Genomic DNA, 21,521 nt, shown 5'->3' with positions numbered 1-21,521 from the left:
TATGAACTGAGAAAGTTATGACACTTCATTAAATTTCAATGCGCAGTAAATTATTACTCTATGACCATTTAACCTGCAGCCAGCAGAGATAGATTATTTTCACGTACGAATTGGGGCATTATTTAGTTCGAATGCTGTTGCTCCACTGATGTGCACTCCTATTAAAGTCCCTATTAATGTAGCTTACAGAGCGACAAATTTGCTGGAGTTCTTTGAGGATGTAATGAACAGGGTGGATAAAGGGGAACCAGTGGATGTGGTGTATTTGGATTTCCAGAAGGCATTTGACGAGGTGCCACATAAAAGATTACTGCACAAGATAAAAGTTCACGGGGTTGGGGGTAATATATTAGCATGGATAGAGGATTGGCTAACTAACAGAAAACAGAGAGTCGGGATAAATAGTTCATTCTCTGGGGTGCCACAGGGATCAGTGCTGGGACCCCAACTATTTACAGTCTATATTAACAACTTGGAAGAAGGGACTGAGTGTAACGTAGCCAAGTTTGCTGACGATACAAAGATGGGAGGAAAAGCAATGTGTAAGGAGGACACAAAAAATCTGCAAAAGGACATAGACAGGCTAAGTGAGTGGGCAAAAATTTGGCAGATGGAGTATAATGTTGGAAAGTGTGAGGTCATGCACTTTGGCAGAAAAAATTAAAGAGCAAGATATTATTAAAATGGAGAAAGATTGCAAAGTGCCGCAGTACAGCGGGACCTGGGGGTACTTGTGCATGAAACACAAAAGGATAGTATGCAGGTACAGCATGTGATCAGGAAGGCCAATGGTATCTTGGCCTTTATTGCAAACGGGATAGAGTATAAAAGCAGGGAAGTCTTGCAACAGCGATATAAGGTATTGGTGAGGCCAGACCTGGAATACTGCGTGCAGTTTTGTTTTCTATATATACGAAAGGATACACTTGCTTTGGAGGCAGTTCAGAGAAAGTTCACTAGGTTGATTCCAGGGATGAGGGGTTTGACTTATGAAGAAAGGTTGAGTTGGTTGGGACTCTACTCATTGGAATTCAGAAGAATGAGAGGTGATCTTGTCAAAACGTATAAGATTATGAGGGGGTTTGACAAGGTGTATGCAGAGAGGATGGATGTTTCCACTGATGGGGGAGACTAGAACTAGAGGGCATGATCTTAGAATAAGGGGCCGCCCATTTAAAACTGAGATGAGGAGAAATTTCTTCTCTCAGAGGGTTGTAAATCTGTGGAATTTGCTGCCTCAGAGAGCTGTGGAAGCTGGGACATTGAATAAATTTAAGACAGAAATAGACAGTTTCTTAATCAATAAGGGAATAAGGGGTTATGGGGAGTGGGTAGGGAAATGGAGCTGAGTCCATAATAAACAGATCAGCCATGATCTTATTAAATGGCGGAGCAGACTCGAGGGGCCATATGGTCTACTGTTCCTATTTCTTATGGTCTTATGAATATGTAATGTTCAATTTGTCAGTAGAGCCAACAGACAAAATAGATCTTGTTATTTGTATGTTAAATGAATTTTAAAATGAGAAGAAGAATGATTGACAGTCAGAAACATATTACAAGCAATAACAAAGCAGCAACAAAATGTACTCATTCATATTGTTTAAATTCATGTCATTTTCAGCATCTTTCTGTGAAGGATTGGCCATGTTAAATGCTGTCACAAAGGGCTCAATTTTCCCCAATGCCATTTTTTGGCGTATTTGAAGAGTTACGCCCGTTTCTTTGGAGCCTGACTACTACCAAAAAAAAATGGAAGTTTCCCCGTTGTAATTTTTGAAATTGGTGCCACGCAGCCCATCCTTCAGCTTCGGGGGAGTGGAGCCCAAGGTCTGGGCCAAAAAAAGGAGGCCCCACCTTCTGTGTATGCGCAAAAAAAAATGATGTTTCTCCGTGACTGGTATGGGCGCGCATGCCCAGTACACCTCCTGGTCTGCATTCGGCCATTTTTAAAGAAGCCAGTTGTGTGTGAGAACTTTTATTCTGAGTGCAAAAAATCAATGCTGCAATATGCAAGGATCAAGAATTTCTCAGAGGATGAAGTGGGGCCCTGGTTACTGTGATTGAGAGCAGATGGCACGAACTGGACACTAGTAGAGGTCAAATAAAAGTTTCACCTCAAGAAATGAAGAAACGCTGGAACCAACTTGCAGAAGATTACTGTGCAATGGTGAGCACCCCGAGGTCTGGGGGCCAGAGCAAAAAGAAGTGGCAGGACCTTGGTCAAGTAGTTAGTGTAAGTAATATTTTCATTTCTTCACTGGAATTGCAATTGTAAATGTGACCATCTGTATATGTCCCACCCAGCAGAAAGACACCCTCTCTAAAATGTTGTATTTTCATCTTTGCAGAGGAAGGTGGCACACAACAAAAGGGAAAGAACTCGAACAGGAGGAGGCCCGGCAAATCTTCACCCACTGACACCCTTGGAAGAGAGGGTCGCTGATTTGATGGGTCCTGCCTGGAGAAAAGTAACCACCACTGCACAAGCTGGGCCCACACTCGAGGGAGAGGGTAAGTCCTGCAAATTCCACAGTCTGGCTTTGCTAAATGTTAAGTACTGCGTGGGCTAGCCAGGCTTCGGTTCATGGGGATATCTCCGTCAGCTACGCTTCGGTTGATGCAATGTGCTATCATTCATCGTGGTCCTTCAAATCAGCCTGCTGCCTGTGCTGTGTGAGCCTACTCATACCACCCACCCTGCCCCCTCCTCTGCTGCTAACCATTTGTCTGTTCTGTTATATTTTGCAGAACTTGAGGCCAACCCTGACGAGGCCGATGCAGAACAAGATTCAGACACGGACGAGCCTGGAGAGGAGAACATCTTCCAATTCCACCTTCGAGACCAAGAGCATGGGGGGAAGGGGGAGGGGGAGTGGGAGGGGGAGGATGAAGCCCCCACTGTTGCACTCACTCTGGAGGAGGTGCTGGTGCTGCCCATTGAGGTGCCAGTCCCTTTCCTTAGTGGTGCGAGTGTTGAGTTACTCCATGGTTTCCCACTAAAGCTGCAGGTCCCAGTGGGATGCAGTGAGTCACACTCAGGGTGAGATGGGGAAGGAGAACTCGACAGCACTCTCCTGAGGTGCAGGATCTCACAGATGTGGTTCACATGATGGAGAGCATTGACCTGACCCGATCACTCCTGGACACTATCAGTGGGCTGGGTGATGAGGTATCGGGACTGCCGGGAGAAGTAACAACACTCTCACGAGAAATGGGAACACTGTCCGTAGAACATGAGGGAGGGAATGTTGGAGGTAGTTGAGACACTGTCGGGGCACATGAGGGGGGGAATGTCAGAAGGAGCTGCTGCACTCTGGAACACGCCCAGACCCTGCGGCCATTGACAGAATTAACTGCCACTCCCACTCCAATCCCCAGACCAGCCTCTGAAGAGGTCCAAGCCTGGCCCCTCCACATTACCGCCTGCCCACGCCCCCCATCAAGAATTGTGCATTACACGAGATGCTTGAAAGAATAAGCTTGGTACCAACCCGAGAAACACTGCACCACTGCCTGCGGGAAGGGGTGGAGTCAACAAGCCCAAGTGCAGCGGGCGGTCTTAGAATGAGGTAGAGGAGAGATGGGTGCAGCCTTTCTCTGCTGCGGCTGCTGTTGTTATTGTTGCTGTTATTGTTGTAACTATTCTCAAATTAAAAGTTTTTTGTTATGATGTAAATTTACAAGTTTAAAAATTTGTAAGTGATTTTAACTGAATAGTTTAAAGTTTGACACAAGAATATTTTTATTAAAGTTAAGTTAAGTACAAACAAGTGTTAACATTTTGAATAAAATATATATTTTAAATTATAACTGAATCATTTACATTATTTGTTCCATTATTAACACAACATTACCGAACAGCTGCAAACAGTAAACATGGTCCATGTGGAATAGTTGTCGCTGAGCCCTCAAACAGTAAAGTGTTCACGGATGAGCTGCTGGCACAAGGCTCGAGCAATTGTTAAAGGGGCTCGACGGCCCGCCCTCCTCCGCCGTCGTGCTCCGGGTTCAGGTCGTTGCATGGCTTCCTTGTCGTCCTCCTCGTCTTCCTCCTCATCATCAGCCACTCTCACCTCAGGTGGGTCTTTTACTACCAGCTACTGTTGCCTCATGATGGCTAGGTTGTTCAGTATGCAGCACACAACAGTGAACTGACCGACAATCTCGGGCGTATTGCAAATAGCATCCGGAATGGTATAGGCATCGGAAACGCTGCTTCAAGATATCAACGATCCTCTCTATTATGCTGCGCATTGCAATGTGCGACATGTTGTATTCCTGCTCAGCTTCCATCCAGGTTAGGCGTAGGGGTATCATGAACCAGGTGGCGAAGCCGTATCCTTTGCCCCCCCAGCAGCCAGCTCGGCCCTTCTGGCTGCTGCTGAAACATGGCAGATATGGCGCTCTCGCGTAGGATGAAAGCATCATGGGTGTACCTTGGGGAAGCCAGCAATCCTGGAGAAGCCCACAGCCCTGTCACGAGTTGCCTGGGCGGTCTTGGGCAACTTTATGTAGTCATGCCTCCGGGCATATAGTGCAGCAGTCACCTGTCGAATGCAGATAGGCGTTGCATGTTGAGAAATGCCGTACACATCCCCAGTTGTGGCCTAGAATGATCCAGATGCATAGAATGAAAGTGCAATTGCAACCTTTACTTCAACTGACAAAGCAGTCCTCCTGATGCTTCTAGGTTGCAGGTCTGCCTTTATTAACTCACAGATCTCAGTTATAACTTCTTTGCGGAAACACGGCCTTCTCACACAGTCTGCATCACTCAGGTGTGGGTATGAACGCCTGTCTCGATATACCTGATGTGGGTAAGGCCTCCTGCCCATCACCCTACGTACTCTGAGGTTCCTCAGGTGATGCTGTCCAATCAATCTTCTCCTCCGTAGCACCATCATGCTTGCAGGAGGTATGGCATTGTCAGTATTACCCCATAATTAAATTGTAGCTTTGCAACAACCTCAAAACACTAGGACAAAGCACTCACACCTCCTCCCCTCTCTCTCTCCAAGGTGGATGCCCGAGACTGGACCACATCCTGGTCTGCGCATGCGCAATGGGTTTGCTTACAACGGGAAGCTAGGCATTCAGTGAAAACATTTGGGGCAACAAAGTCTAATGTAATTTTTTGAATTTTAAATTTTTTTTCAAAGTACCAGCCCACCACCTCTCCTCTCCTCACCGGGCTCGAGGGTCGGAGCATCAGCCTGCAGAATCACTCCCTCGCCCGGACACAGGGGCTCAGGGCTCGGCTTCAACACCCCCCACCCCTCCCCCCACCCCCCGCCACCCGAGCTTCTTTTGAAGCCGTGCCCCATGGTCCTGTGTCCGGGCAAGGGAGCGATTCTGCCGACCGGCGCTCCGACCCTCGAGCCCGGTGAGGAGAGGAGAGGTGGTGGGGTGGTCCTTTGAAAAAAAAATAAAAAATTCAAGAATTGCATTACACTTCCAACTTCTCCCTTTCAACCTTCAGAAAATTAAGATTTATGATGCATATTCTCTGCCTTCTTCACTCCCTCCAAAACTTCGGCTAAAAACAATGGCGTCTTTCTGCACCGATTTTGTAATGTGCCCAGAAGATTTTTTTGGGTGTGGTCACATAGGCCGTCGTAGAAAAAATGTAAGTTGGCCAAACTTGCTTAAATGTCAAAAACTGGCACAAACATCAGGTTACGTCCCTGATGACGCAAAAAAATCGTAGCCTAATAAAATCGTACCTAAGTGAATTACGTTGGCGCAGAAACATTGGGGAAACTTGGAGCTTTTTATTTACCCCCAAAAAAACGGTGCACACCAAAAAAACGGTGCAGATAATTGGGGAAAATTGAGCCCAAAGAGTGGCTAGTAGTAAGCAGCTGACATACTAAAGGCAGGACTGTGACTGCTCGAGTAAACAACCACATTCTATATCTTAGTGCTGCGTAATTTAAGGATAACTCGGTCCAATGCATAATTGTAGATATACTTCAGGGTCTCATATAGGATAGATTAATGAATCAGATCACAAACCCAAATTGCACCAAAATGCATTTGTTTAGATTTTCATGACTTGATGGATTTAGCTCTGTTATGACCAGTTTGATTTCCGAGGCATCAGATACTTTCTGAAAATGTCAGCACACGTGTGTTTCTCTCGATAGGCAAGTGCCATTTTAATGTCCTTTTGTAGGTTGTCTGTTACTATCGTGCGAGGATTTGTCTGATAGCACCGTGAGATGAGACTTATTTATTAGAGTCACGCTATGACTGAGTTTACATTTATCACTTTGAATTTAAGTTTGTAATATTTTGGCAAAGGCACATTTAGAGTCAGGGGACATGCAGCAAACTGGCTACAAAATAAAAAACAAAAAGAGAGTAGTGGTTAAAGATAGTTATTCAGACGGGTGGCAGGTGGAAAGTGGTGTTCCGCAGGGACCAGTGTGGGGACCACTGTAGTTCACCATTTCCATAAAGGATTTGTACTCGGGAATCGGAAATTTGCTGATGACACCAAATGAGGGTATCGTTTATACTGAGCAAGACAAGACAATACAAGACAACATTAGCAAACTTTCAGAATGGGTGTGTAAATGGCAAATTAATTTCAATATAGACAAGTATGAGCTGGTGCATTTTGGTGGGAGGAATAAGGAGGCTACATACATCTTGATAAATAAAAGTCTAAATGGGGTAGAGGCACAAAAGGTTCTGGGATAAAAATTCACAAATCATTAAAAGCAGCAAAGCAGGTTAACAGAGCAATAAAAAGTTAAAACAAAGCACTAGGGTTCATTTCTAGAGGAATAGAATTCAAAAACAGAACAATTATGTTAAACTTATATCGAATCTTGGTCCACGAGTACTGTGCACAGTTCTGGTCTCTGTATTGCAAAAAATGTATAGAAGCGCTGGTGAAAGTGCAAAAAAAGATTGATAAGGATGATCCCAAAACTGACAGAGTACGTGTTTGCAAAAAGACTGAACAGGCCGGGGCTATTTTCTTGAGAAAAGAGAAGGCTGAGAGATGACCTGATAAGAGTTTTTTTTAAATTCTGAAGGGGATTGAAAGAGTAGATGTAGAGAAGATGGTTCCAATTGTGGGGGTGTCTAAAACCAGGGGACATACATATAAGATAGCTACTAATATATCCAATAAGGAATTCAGGCCGAGCATCCTTACTCAGATGAGAACGTAGTTCTTGCTACCACATGGACTAGTTGAGGCAATTAGCGTTGATGCATATAAGGGGAGGCCCCGACCTGTGTGAGAATACCAGCGGCAGGTTGTGCCATGAAAGGAGCGGAGGTGAGCAGCCCAGGAGCAGTGTGGAGGCCACTCCAGGGAGCAGTGCGAGCTGGTGCAGGAGGGTGACGGCTGCGAAGAGTGACATCATCAAGGTCCAGGTCTGTGATTGGAGCGTGGGCAGGTACAGCAGGAGCGGCGAGAGACTGTGGAGGGATGTGATCGGGGCCCAGGAGAGGCGTGAGTTCGGGGCCAGGGGCCCAGGGGCAGCACGGGCCCAGCCCACACTGTGCGATATGTGTGCGCACTAGGTCCGTGCAGCAGAGCTGGTCTCCAGTCGTCTTGGTTAACCCTTGCCACTGGACCAAGACCTAGCTCTGTCCAAGCCCATATGGTGGCTGGTGTGCAACGGTCACCCCACGTTAAAAAAAATCCACGCATTGGCATCTTCCACCCTTCAGAATATAGTTCGGTATCTGGAATATTAGGTCCTTTATTGAAACACCTGTGAACTCATCCTTTTTGGGCATGGAAGCAAGTTATCCTCGTTTTGAGGGACTGCCTATGATGATGATGATGATGATATAAGGGGAAGATAGATAAGTACATGAGGGAGAAAAGAACCGAAGGATATGTTAATAGGGTCAGATTAGGTAAGGTAGGAGGAGGCTCAGGTGAAGCATAAATAATAGCGTACAGCTGTTGGGCAGTATGGTCTATTTCTGTGCTGTAAATTTCTATGTCATTCTATGGCCTGGACTTTGCCGTGGTAATGTCAGTGAAACTGTCAGCGTTCGTCGTCATTAGTCCTTTGAAACTGACAGCAAATTCTAGAATCAGCGCATGCGCAGATACACATGGAAATCCAAAAGTTGCTGTCAGTCATTCCCTGCTCCTCCAGAGGTTGCGCTGTGGAACTCCTCAGAGCTGTCAATCAATTTAAATCACATTGAATGACAAAAACTTCTCCCATTACGCTGGAATATCCCTTTAAACTCCCCCCTCCCCCGCAACCACCTCCCGAAAAAGTTAAGCTTTCTTGAAAGAGGTATAACTGGGTTTTTAACAGTGTATTGATTGCTGAACAACCATTCTGGCCCTGAAAAAATAATTTAACATTTGTGGAATGTCAACTGTTTCCATTAATATGATAAGAATTACATGGCTTTTACAATAATAGTTTGTTTATGATATTTCAGCTTTTACCTTAACGTGTATGTTCCAATCTCTATTTTGTTCTCTGTAAAATTTATATAAAGTACATTATAATCTGTGCATTTTACTTCCTGGTTTGCTGTCTGGGAGAATTCGTCAATGTAATTGGCTGCTTAGCCTGCTTGATGACATCACTGTTGTTGGACGCTGGAGATTGGCTTGTTTTGGCGCCAGATTCAAACTAACGTTGGGAGCGCTGAAATTCATACCATACAGATTGCTGGATCTTTGTGGGCAGCATATGTACTATCGCTTTGCTGCTGACTGCAAATTCTGGGCCAATGTAAACTCGAAGTCAAACTTTTAATACTGTGCTAAATAAGCCAACAGTATTTATTTTCAAGTACTGCTGCAACTGTTTCAGAAGGCAAATGAGACTTTGGGGATGGCATTCAGTTGCATGCAGGAGCTGACAAAGAATGATACAGATACACCTCAATAAGAAGACTTATATAGCCCCACATGATTACTTGGTTAGTGATGAAATGGATGCATACTGACACCACAAGGCACCTTTCTCCTGCTCTGTATCACATCCAATAAGGATTTAATGGATGGATACTTTTCCAGAAACTGTAATGTTGAAATGTAAACCGTTCATTCAGGATTTTGATTCATCTAATGCACAGAAAGCTTTGTTGTATCATTTTCTGACTCGCATTGGATACAGCCACGGAAAGATGTTCGGGAGGGAAGTAAATGTTCACTTAAGATTGGACAGATCAGCTTCTATTTAAGGATCTGTTCAAACTTTTCAGATCTATCACCATTTAAAAGAACGGAGAGGACTCACACACCACAAACGACATGGATGGGAAAACATACTCAAGGGTTTCATTTCCTTCTGCTACCACCAACAAATTGCATTTAATGGAGTAATGCATCCCAAGACGCTTCACAGGAGCGTTATCAAACAACATTTTACACCGAGCCACGGAAGGAGATATTAGGGCAGATCTTGGTCAAAGTGGGGGGTTTTAAGGAGTGCCTTGCCAGAAGAAAGCGAGGTAGAAAGGCAGAGAGTTTTAGGGAGGGAATTCCAGAATCGAGGGCCCAGGCAGCTGAAGACATGCCGCCAATGTTGGAGCGATTAAAATCAGAGATGCACAAAAGGATCCCAGAATTGGAGCAGCGCGGATATTTCTGAGGATTGTAGGGCCTGGAGCAGGTTACAGAGATAGGGAAGGGCAAGACCATGGAGGGGTTTGAAAGCAAGGATGAGAATGTTAAAATCGTCATCAATTCCTACTGCAGCACTCTACACCGGCTACCTTTCTCACGATTACTTTCATCTTGCACACACCAGCAACACTGTTCTACCCTCACCTGTACGTTGTTCTAAACAGCTCACTACTTCAACAGTGACACCCTTCCTTCTTGCAAGGCAAGCATGCCATGCTATAACACCATCATCATAGGCAGTCCCTCGGAATCGAGGAAGACTTGCTTCCTCTCTTAAAATGAGTCCTGAGGTGACTGAACAGTCCAATACGAGAGCCACAGTCCCTGTCACAGATGGGACAGATAGTCGTTGAGGGAAGGGGAGGGTGGGACTGGTTTGCCGCATGCTCTTTCCGCTGCCTGCGCTTGGTTTCTGCATGCTCTCGGCGATGAGACTCGAGGTGCTCAGCGCCCTCCCGGATGCACTTCCTCCACTTCGGGCGGTCTTTGGCCAGGGACTCCCAGGTGTCAGTGGGGATGTTGCACTTTATCAGGGAGGCTTTGAGGGTGTCCTTGTAACGTTTCCTCTGCTCACCCTTGGCTCGTTTGCCGTGAAGGAGTTCCGAGTAGAGCGCTTGCTTTGGGATTCTCGTTTTGGTCAGCGCTTCAATGCTGAGGATCTTGGTCTGGTCGAGGATACTAACAGGGAGCAGGCGGGCACAGAAGTAGGGCCACAATTGATCCATGCTCTGTTTCCACTTGAAGAGCAGTTCATGGACATCGTGGGCAGGGGTGGGTTGGAAGTGAGACATCTGACGAGGTTGGAGGGGGGGTCTTACAGAGTTTCAAACCATCTTCATTTAAATCTAACCCTGACACGTGACAGATTGCAGCCGCTTTCAGAAGCCACTCATCTGTCTTGGCTTACCCATGCCACTAAATGCCATCTTGTCCTGCTTCCTTATATTTCAGGTCCTAACATGCACACAGCCCTCAGAGGGGAGAGGAAATAGAAGAGAGCTGTGTGTACAGAGAGCTGGGAATATCGGTTAAACGGAGCGGCTTGCTGAACAGATGACTGGAATTTGGTGAGTCTGGGAATTCACCAGTAAGTAGTGGGTAAATAGTACAGATAGTGTGTTGTCATCAACCTGAAAGCTAGCATAAGTTCCTTACTTTAAAAGTCCCTAGCAGTGAACAGTCAATCAATCAGCTGTAAATCAGGACCTGACTAGGTGTTAACCAGCAGTTGTCGACTTACTAGTTGTAACTGGTCACTTTCTAAAGGGTATATATGAGAGGGATATTTGCACAGAGCTGGGAGAATCTGATAAACAGAGTGACAATGGGAATCTGCTGAGCATGGAAATTTAGTGCAGACTGGGAAGGGAAATGTTTTAAATCAAGGGGCAGCAGGAACAATATAAATAATTAGTAATTAATTAGATCTAAAAGAAAAAAATTAAAATGAACGAAGTAAAGGAGGTCAACATTAAAAGGATCCAAATTAAATTAAATTAAAGTCTTGCAGACATAAATAATTAAATAATAAATAGGAACAGGGGATTCTGAACTAAAAACTTTTATATACAGTAGACACTTCAAGTCGCTGGAGAAATACCACCAACGATGTCTCCGCAAGATCCTACAAATCCCCTGGGAGGACAGGTGCACCAACATTAGCGTCCTCGACCAGGCCAACATCCCCAGCGTCGAAGCACTGACCACACTCAATCAGCTCCGCTGGGCAGGCCACATTGTCCGCATGCCTAACACGAGACTCCCAAAGCAAGCGCTCTACTCGGAACTCCTTCACGGCAAATGAGCCAAAGGTGGGCAGAGGAAACGTTGCAAGGACACCCTCAAAGCCTCCCTGATAAAGTGCAACATCCCCACCGACACCTGGGAGTCCCTGGCCAAATATCGTCTTAAGTGGAGGAAGTGCATCTGGGAGAGTGCTGAGCACCTCGAGTCTCATCGCCGAGAGCGTGCAGAAACCAAGCGCAGGCAGCGGAAAGAGCGTGCGGCAAACCTGTCCCACCCATCCCTTCCCTCAACGACTATCTGTCCCACCTGTGACAGGGGCTGTGGTTCTCGTATTGGACTGTTTAACCACCTAAGGACTCATTTTAAGAGTGGAAGCAAGTCTTCCTCGATTCCGAGGGACTGCCTATGATGAGGTATGGAAAAGGACAAGGAACAATCAAGCGTAAAAATAATTAACTGGAGAAGGGCTAACTTCAGAGAGTTGAAAAGGGATCTGGCCCAGGTGGATTGGAATCAAAAATTGGGAGGCAAAACAGAAATTGAAAAATGGGAGGCCTTCACAGAGGAGATGGTTTGGATACAGTGTAGACACATTTCTATGTGGGGAGAATGGAAAGCTAAATAAAGCTCCCTAGATGGCTAAAGATATAGAGGTTTACTGGACTAATAATCCATACTGGGCCAGTAATCCAGAGGCCTGGGCAAATAGAACACAGAAACATAGAAAATAGGTGCAGGAGTAGGCCATTCGGCCCTTCGAGCCTGCACCACCATTCAATATGATCATGGCTGATCATGCAACTTCAGTACCCCATTCCTGCTTTCTCTCCGGAATGATCCAGAGTCATGTGTTCAAATCCCACCACGGCAGCTGGGGTATTTAAATTCAGTTCATTAAATAAATCTGGAATTAAAAAGCTAGTATCAGTAATGGTGACCATGAAACTACCAGATTGTCATAGAAACCCATCTGGTTCACTAATGTCCTTTAGGGAAGGAAATCTGCCGTCCTTACCCGGCCTGGCCTATATGTGACCCACAGCAACGTGGTTGGCTCTTAACTGCCCTCTGAAATGGCCCAGCAAGCTACTCAGTTGTTTAAGGCCAATTAGGGATGGGCAATAAATGCTTGCAAGTGACGCCCACACCCCGTGAAGGATCAAAAAAAATGTTAAAGTGTGACAGACAAAAGAGACTAATGACAAATGTAAGGCTCATAATGCAGTAGAGAACCACGTTGAATATAGAAAGTACAAAGGAGATCTAAAAAATGAATAAGATGGGAGAGTATGAGAATTAGTGGCTTACATAAAAGGGAACCCATAAGCCTTTAATTAACATAAAGGGCAGTCAAACGAAGGGTGGGGCCAATTAGGGACAAAAAAGGTGATATTCTTATAGAAGCCCAGGGCATGGCTGAGGTAGTAAATGTGTACTTTGCATCTGTCTTCGCTAGAGAAGAGGATATTGCCAATGTCGCAGTAAAGGAGTAGTCATATTGGAGAGCATAAAAATAAAGAGGTCCTCTGTTGTGTATCTGTAAAGCATGCACTCCCATATTCCGCCACCAGGGAGCGCATCCCTTGGGAGTACTGTATATAAGCCGGCCCCGAAGGCCTGTTCCTCACTCTGGAGTGTCTTAATAAAGACTGAGGTCACTGTTACTTTAACCTCACTGTGTGCAGCCTCATCTGTGTTAGGAACACAATAACTGGCAACGAGAACATGAATCTAACGCAAAGATGCAGCAAACTGTGGGCATCCTGGAGAAGTTCTCAGAGGGCGGGAAGCCTATGTCGAACGGCTAGGCCAGTACTTTGTAGCCAATGAGCTGGACGGAGAAGGAAGCGCTGCAAAAAGGAGAGCGGTCCTCCTCACGGTCTGCGGGGCACCGACCTACAGCCTCATGAAGAATCTTCTGGCTCCGATGAAACCCACAGATAAGTCGTATGAGGAGCTGTGTACACTGGTTCGGGAGCATCTTAACCCGAGGGAGAGCGTGCTGATGGCGAGATATCGGTTCTATACGTACCAGCGATCTGAAGGTCAGGAAGTGGCGAGCTACGTCGCCGAGCTCAGGCGACTTGCAGGACAGTGTGAGTTTGATGGCTACCTGGAGCAAATGCTCAGAGACTTTTTTGTACTGGGCATTGGCCACGAGACCATCCTATGAATACTTTCGACTGTAGAGACACCGACCCTCAGTAAGGCCATTGCGATAGCACAGGCGTTTATGTCCACCAGTGATAACACCAAACAAATCTCTCAGCAACAAGTGCTAACAATGTTCATAAATTAAATGGAACTGTGTTTGCAAGCAGAAATTTACAGGGCAGAAACCACAAGTCTGCAACTGCCAGCAGGCCTCAGGTGACCCAGATGACTCAGAGTCCGCAACAAAGGGTGAATGCAAGGCAATTCACACTGTGTTGGCATTGTGGAGGCTTCCATTCAGCCTATTTATGCCGCTTCAAAGGGTATGTTTGCAAGAGCTGTGGAACAATAGGGCACCTCCAATGAGCTTGCAGATGAGCTGCAAGCTCTGCAAAACCTGCTAACCACCACGTGGCAGAGGAAGATCGGTCCATGGTGGATCAAAGCAATTTTGAGCCTCAGAGAGAGGAGGCAGATGCTGAAGTACACAGGGTGCACACATTTCCGACGAAATGTCCACCTATAATGCTAAATGTCAAATTGAATGGCTTACCCGTAGTCATGGAACTGGACAATGGCGCTAGCCAATCCATCATGAGTAAAAAGATGCTTGAAAGACTGTGGTGCAACAAGGCACTCAGACCAGCCCTGAGCCCCATCCACACGAAACTGAGAACGTACACCAAAGAGCTCAACATTGTCCTGGGCAGCGCCATGGTCAAGGTCACCTACGAGGGCAGGGTGCACGAACTGCCACTCTGGATTGTCCCGGGTAATGGCCCCACACTGCTTGGAAGGAGCTGGCTGGGCAAAATCCGCTGGAACTGGGATGATATCCGAGCGCTATCACATGTCGATGAGGTCTCATGTACACAGATTCTAAACAAATTTTCTTCCCTTTTTGAGCCAGGCATTGGAAACTTTTCCGGGGCGAAGGTACGGATCCACTTGGTCCCAGAGGTATGACCCATTCACCACAAGGCGTGAGCGGTACCTCACATGATGAGGGAGAGAGTGGAAATTGAGCTGGACAGGCTGCAACGCGAGGGCATCATCTCCCTAGTGGAATTGAGCGAGTGAGCCAGCCCGATTGTTCCAGTACTCAAAAGTGATTGCACGGTCAGGATTTGCGGCGATTATAAAGTAACTATTAATCGTTTCTCACTACAGGACCAATACCCGCTACCTAAGGCAGACGACCTATTTGCGATGCTGGTAGGAGGCAAGACATTCACCAAGCTCAACCTGACTTCGGCCTACATGATGCAGGAGCTGGAGGAGTCTTTGAAGGGCCTCACCTGCATCAACATGCACAAGGGACTGTTCATCTACAACAGATGCCCGTTTGGAATTCGGTCAGCTGCAGCGATCTTCCAGAGAAACATGGAGAGCCTACTCAAGTTGGTACTACACACGGTGGTCTTTCAGGACAACATATTGGTCACAGGTCGGGACACCGTTGAGCACCTACAAAACCTGGAGGAGGTTCTCCAACGACTGGATCACATAGGGCTGCGGCTGAAGAGGTCGAAATGCGTCTTCATGGCAACAGAAGTGGAGCTTTTGGGGAGAAAGAGCGCCGCGGACATCATTTGGCCCACAGATGCAAAGACAGAGGCTATCAGGAATGCGCCCAGGCCACAGAACATCACGGAGCTGCCGTCGTTCCTGGGACTCCTCAACTATTTTGGTAACTTCCTACCGGGGTTAAACACCCTCTTAGAGCCCCTACATGTGTTATTGCGTAAAGGTGAGAGCTGGTTATGGGGAAAAAAACAAGTAATTGATTTTGAGAAAGCCAGAAACATTTTGTGCTCCAACAAGCTGCTTGTATTGTATAACCCGTGTAAAAGACTCGTGCTAGCATGTGATGCGTCGTCGTACGGAGTCGGGTGTGTATTACAACAAGCTAACGTTGCGGGGAAGTTGCAACCTGTCGCCTATGCCTCCAGGAGCTTGTCTAAGGCCGAGAGGGCCTACAGCATGATTGAGAAAGAGGCATTAGCGTGTGTGTTCGGGGTAAAGAAAATGCATCAGTGCCTGTTTGGCCTCAAAATTGAGCCGAAAACCGATCACAAGCCCCTCATATCCCGTGTGGTGGCCCGGTATCAACTCTGACTTAGAGTCCTGTGTACGACAATGCAGCGTGTGCGCTCAGTTGAGCAACGCGCCCAGAGAGGCACCACTAAGTTTGTGGTCCTGGCCCTCCAGACCATGGTCGAGGATCCATGTCGACTATGCGGGCCTGTTTTTCGGTAAAATGTTCCTGGTGGTGGTGGATGCTTTTTCAAAATGGATTGAACGTGAAATAATGTCGGGAAGCACCGTCACCGCCACCATTGAAAGCCTGAGGGCCAGGTTTGCCACCCACGGCCTGCCTGACATACTGGCCAGTGACAACGGGCCATGTTTCACCAGTGCCGAATTTAAAGAATTCATGACCCACAATGGGATCAAACATGTCACCTCGGCCCCGTTTAAACCAGCCTCCAATGGGCAGGCAGAGCAGGCAATACAAACAATCAAACAGAGCCTTAAATGAGTCACAGAAGGCTCACTCCAAACCCGCCTGTCCCGAGTACTGCTCAGCTACCGCACAAGACCCCACTCGCTCACAGGGTGCTCCCGGCTGAACTACTCATGAAAAGGACACTTAAAACCAGACTCTCGCTGGTTCACCCCAACCTGCATGATCAGGTAGAGAGCAGGCGGCAGCAACAAAATGTAAATGATGGTCGCGCCACTGTGTCACGGGAAATTGATCTGAATGACCCTGTGTATGTGTTAAACTATGGACATGGTCCCAAGTGGATCGCGGGCACGGTGATAGCTAAAGAAGGGAGTAGGGTGTTTGTAGTCAAACTAGACAATGGACAAATTTGCAGAAAGCACCTGGACCAAACGAGGCTGCGGTTCACAGACTGCCCTGAACAACCCACAGCAGACACCACCTTTTTCGAGTCCACAACACATACCCAAAGGATCAACGACACCACGCCGGACCAGGAAATCGAACCCATCATGTTCAACAGCCCAGCAAGACCAGGCTCACCCAGCAGCCCTGCAGGGCCAACAACATGCCAGCCCAGCGAGGGCACAGCCAACACATCAGAACAGACATTTGTACCGAGGTGGTCCACCAGGGAAAGAAAGGCTCCCGACCGCCTCACCTTGTAAATAGTTTTCACTTTGACTTTGGGGGTGAGTGATGTTGTGTATCTGTAAAGCATGCACTCCCATGTTCCACCACCAGGCAGCGCATCCCCTGAAGTCCCAAGGGATCCCAGCATCCCTTGGGAGCACTCTATATAAGCCGGCCCCTAAGGCCTGTTCCTCACTCTGGAGTGTCTTAATAAAGACTGAGGTCACTGTTACTTTAACCTCCCTGTGTGCAGACTCATCTGTGTTAGGAACACAATATCCTCAAAATAGAAAATTTACCCAGTCCAGATGGGATTCATCCTGGGTTAGTAGACAGGACATTGCAGAGACAATGCTCCTTGGATTTGAGAGTGGTGCCAGAAGACTGGAGGACTGCAAATGTTACACCTCTGTTTAAAAAAAGGAGAGGGATAAATCTAGCAAAGTCAGGCCAGTCAGCCTAATGTCGGTGGTGGGGAAAGAGTCAGAGACTATGGGCCCAACTTTGCCCAACCCCTTTTTTCGGCGCACTGACCTGAAGCGCGGCGACTTTGCGCACTGGAAAGGGCGCCGGAAAAAAGGGGCCATCCTGGCTGCTCTTCGGAATTCCCGGAGTCGTGGCGTGGCATGAAGACTGATGGAGGGGGCGGAGCAACAGGCCAGCCGCAGAAAGCACTGCTGGCACCTGCACGCATGCTCAGTGAGGGCTGCGCGCATGCTCCTGCCCTCCCAACACGTCCTGTGGGCTGTGAGCAGGACCCGATGCTCGCAGCCCCTATCCCAGGCTGAAGGGACGCCCTGATCTTGCCGCACCCTATCCCCGGCCGAGTGGACTCCCGCACCGGCCGGCTCTCTGAGTTCCCGGGGCGAGGTAGCACTTTGGTTTTATTTTTTATTTAGTGGCTGTGCTTGAAACTTTTGATTGGGGAGGGAGGAGGAGAGTTTTGGCGGGGAGCAGGGGAGGAGACTTCCACACCCAGGAGCTGTGATTCCTCCGGTCACCCGGCGGCCCCTCCCCGCCCCACCCCCCCCTCCGCCGAGACGTCCCGGCCCAGCAGCTGTGACTTCTCCGGGGCACGTCTTCTCTCCCCTCCCAGCCCGAATGGCCTCACACACAGGCCGGCCGGCTGCCTTTCCCGGGCAGACTTTAAAGATAAGGTAGGATTTACTTCTTTTTTTATTGTATTTGGTTTGAGCTTTTCCTTAATGTTTGCTGCTTGGTTCTTGAGGTCCTCTCCAGTTCCCTTCCCTCCCCTATCCCTGCCCTGATGGCTGACGAATTTGCGCTGCATTTTCTGAACTGCCCACAAGGTTTTCAGAGCTGGCCACATTCACTGGACTATGTGTTGCGGAGTAAGTTTTAGCTGGCCAAAGTGGCATAAATGGCCAACACTGGCATAAGTGTCTGGGAACGCCCCCTTTTGAAAAAAAAATGGCCTAAAAAAAATCGTACCTAACTGACTTGCTCTGGAGCAAATCTTAGGGGGAAAATGGCATTTTCTAACTTATGCCAAATAAACAACTTACTCCAAAACAATTGATGCAAGTCATGGCCAAAGTTGAGCCCAAAAATCCCAGACCAACATGGCATCGCTCGTACTTCCACTGTGCTACTTAATTTGACTTCCTGATGCCCGTTATGGACACCGCTGTTCCATAGAAACATAGAAACATAGAAAATAGGTGCAGGAGTCGGCCATTCGGTCCTTCGAGCCTGCACCGCCATTCAATGAGTTCATGGATGAACATGCAACTTCAGTACCCCATTCCTGCTTTCTCGCCATACACCTTGATCCCCCTAGTAATAAAGACTACATCTAACTCCTTTTTGAATATATTTAGTGAATTGGCATCAACAACTTTCTGTGGTATAGAATTCCAAAGGTTCACCACTCTCTGGCTGAAGAAGTTTATCCTATCTCGGTCATAAATGAATTAACCAATATTCTTAGAATGTGACCTCTGGTTCTGGACTTCCCCAACATTAATAAGAACATAAGAATATAAGAACATAAGAATTAGGAACAGGAGTAGGACATATAGAACCTCGAGCATGATCCGACACCCAACAAGATCACGGATGATCTGGCCGTGGACTCAGCTCCACTTACCCGCCCATTCTCATTGGCGGAAGGGTCAAGAACCAGAGGACACAGATTTAAGGTGATTGGCGGAACAATCAAAGGCGACATGTTTTACGCAGCGAGTGGTTAGGATCTGGAATGCACTGCCTGAGAGGGTGGTGGAGGCAGACTCAATCGTGGCTTTCAAAAGGGGATTGGATAAGTACCTGAAGGAAATATATTTTGTCAGGCTATGGGGAAAGGGCGGGCGAGTGGGACTGGCTGAAGTGCTCTTGCAGAGAGCCAGCACGGGCTCGATGGGCCGAATGGCCTGCTTGTGTGCTGTAAACGTTCTGTGATTCTATGATTCTATAGCCCTTGATGTCGCTGCAATTTTTAAGCCGGAAGATCAGCAAATGACAGTCAGCTTTTGAATTCGCAGTCATAATTTCAAAGTCTAGAGAACTAAAGCAAATATCAAGATCCATACATGAATTTCAGGCAGAATTAACGTTTCAGGTCGATGACCTTTAGTCAGAATCGTTCTGACAAAAGGTCATCGACCTGAAACGTTAACTCCCTTTCTCTCTCCACAGATGCTGCCTGACCTTCTGAGTATTTCCAGCATTTTCTGTTTTTATTTCAGATTTCCAGCATCCGCAGAATTTTTCTTCTGTCCAGACATGGATGTGTCGGCTTGAGAATCATGAGGACAGTAAGTCTGTTTACCAGTTGAGTTACTTGGTTGTTGCACTGCCCAACGCGCTAAATACCAGAACATTCTATCACCATTTAGATCTGTGTGTTCAAATCTGCCCAGACAGCAAATCTCTGCTTATCTGTTGCACTGAAAATCCTCTGAAATATAATTACTTTTTTTTTATATCTTAAAGCCATGAGGGGGTTTCAATGCTTCTGCAAAGGCGAGCTGTCAAGCTGTATTCAAGCTGACATGGGAGTAGAAATCACTTGGCAACAGTGGGATGATATGAGTTGGCACCCACCACTCTCCATGCAATAAATTCCTGATCTCAAGCAAGAGAGAACTCAAGAAATAGGAGCAGGAGTAGACCATTCAATAAAATCATGGCTGATCTTCGACCTCAACTTCACTTCCCCGCCCGATCCCCATATCCCTTGATTCCCTTAGAGTCTAAAAATCAATCGATCTCAGCCTTGAATATGCTCATCGACTGAGCGTGAAGGGGCCATGAAAGGAGCAGAGGGTAGGTGACCCGGGAGCAGCGTGGAGGCGTATTACTCCAGGGAGCAGCGCGAGCTGGTGCAGGAGGGCGACGGCAGCGAAGAGTGACGTCATCAAGGTCCAGGTCGGTGATTGGAGCGTGGGCAGATACAGGAGGAGCGGCGAGGTCGGGGGGGAAGGAGTGGCGAGAGACTGTGGAGGGACGTGATCGGGGCCAGTTCGGGGCCAGGGGCCCAGGGGCAGCAAGGGCCAGCCCACACTCGGCCCATGCAGCAGAGCAGGTCTCCAGTCATCTTGGGTAATCCTTGCCTCTGGACCAAGATCTAGCTCTGTCAAGCCCGTGTGGTGACTGGTGCTCAACGGCCAGCACACGTTAAAAAAATCCACACACAGGTATCTTCCAGCCTTCAGGATGTCGTTCGGGATCTGGAATATTGGGTCCTTCAGTGAAACACCTGTGAACTCATCCCTTTTTTGCATGGAAGCAAGTCCTCCTCGTTTCGAGGGACCACCTATGATGATGAAACTCATCGACTGAGCATCCACAGCCCTTTGGGGAAGAGAATTCCTAAGATTCCTCTGAGTGAAGAAATTTCTCCTCATCTCAGTCCAAGACTATTTCCCCTAGTTCTTGACTCTCCAGCCGAAGAAATAGCCTCTTAGCATCTCCCCTGTGAAGACCTCTCAGAATCTTTACGCTTTAATGAGATCACCTTTCATTCTTCTAAACTCCAGAGAGTATAGGCCCATTCTACTCAACCTCTCCTCATAGGATTTTCTGGAGTGCATAAGGGATGGTTTTTTAGACCAATATGTCGAGGAACCAACTAGGGGGGAGGCCATCTTAGACTGGGTGTTATGTAATGAGAGAGGATTAATTAACAATCTCGTTGTGCGAGGCCCCTTGGGGAAGAGTGACCATAATATGGTGGAATTCTGCATTGGGATGGAGAATGAAACAGTTAATTCAGAGACCATGGTCCAGAACTTAAAGAAGGCTAACATTGAAGGTATGAGGCGTGAATTGGCTGGGATGGATTGGCAAATGATACTTAAGGGGTTGACTGTGGATGGGCAATGGCAGACATTTAGAGACCGCATGGATGAACTACAACAAATGTACATTCCTGTCTGGCATAAAAATAAAAAAGGGAAGGTGGCTCAACCGTGGCTATCAAGGGAAATCAGGGATAGTATTAAAGCCAAGGAAGTGGCATACAAATTGGCCAGAAATAGCAGCGAACCTGGGGACTGGGAGAAATTTAGAACTCAGCAGAGGAGGACAAAGGGTTTGATTAGGGCAGGGAAAATGGCGTATGAGAAGAACATTAAGACGGATTGCAAAAGTTTCTATCGATATGTAAAGAGAAAAAGGTTAGTAAAGACAAACGTAGGTCCCCTGCAGTCAGAATCAGGGGAAGTCATAACGGGGAACAAAGAAATGGCGGACCAATTGAACAAGTACTTTGGTTCGGTATTCACGAAGGAGGACACGAACAACCTTCCGGTTATAAAAGGGGTTGGGGGGTCTAGTAAGGAGGAGGAACTGAGGGAAATCCTTATTAGTCGGGAAATTGTGTTG

General features: G+C 47.2%; 1 protein-coding gene across 3 annotated transcripts in view; it reads right to left on the bottom strand.

Moving 5' to 3' along the window:
• Positions 1-21,521, bottom strand: part of LOC139277132 (contactin-4-like) — a 1,961,053-nt gene that overhangs the window by 842,783 nt on the left and 1,096,749 nt on the right. The gene's annotated exons all lie outside the window — the stretch shown is intronic.

Source organism: Pristiophorus japonicus, chromosome 12, assembly GCF_044704955.1.
Source record: "Pristiophorus japonicus isolate sPriJap1 chromosome 12, sPriJap1.hap1, whole genome shotgun sequence".
In the NCBI taxonomy this organism is placed as follows: domain Eukaryota; kingdom Metazoa; phylum Chordata; class Chondrichthyes; family Pristiophoridae; genus Pristiophorus; species Pristiophorus japonicus.
The sequence above is the reverse complement of the archived record's forward strand: the minus strand, read 5'-3'. Positions and strand labels throughout refer to the sequence as shown.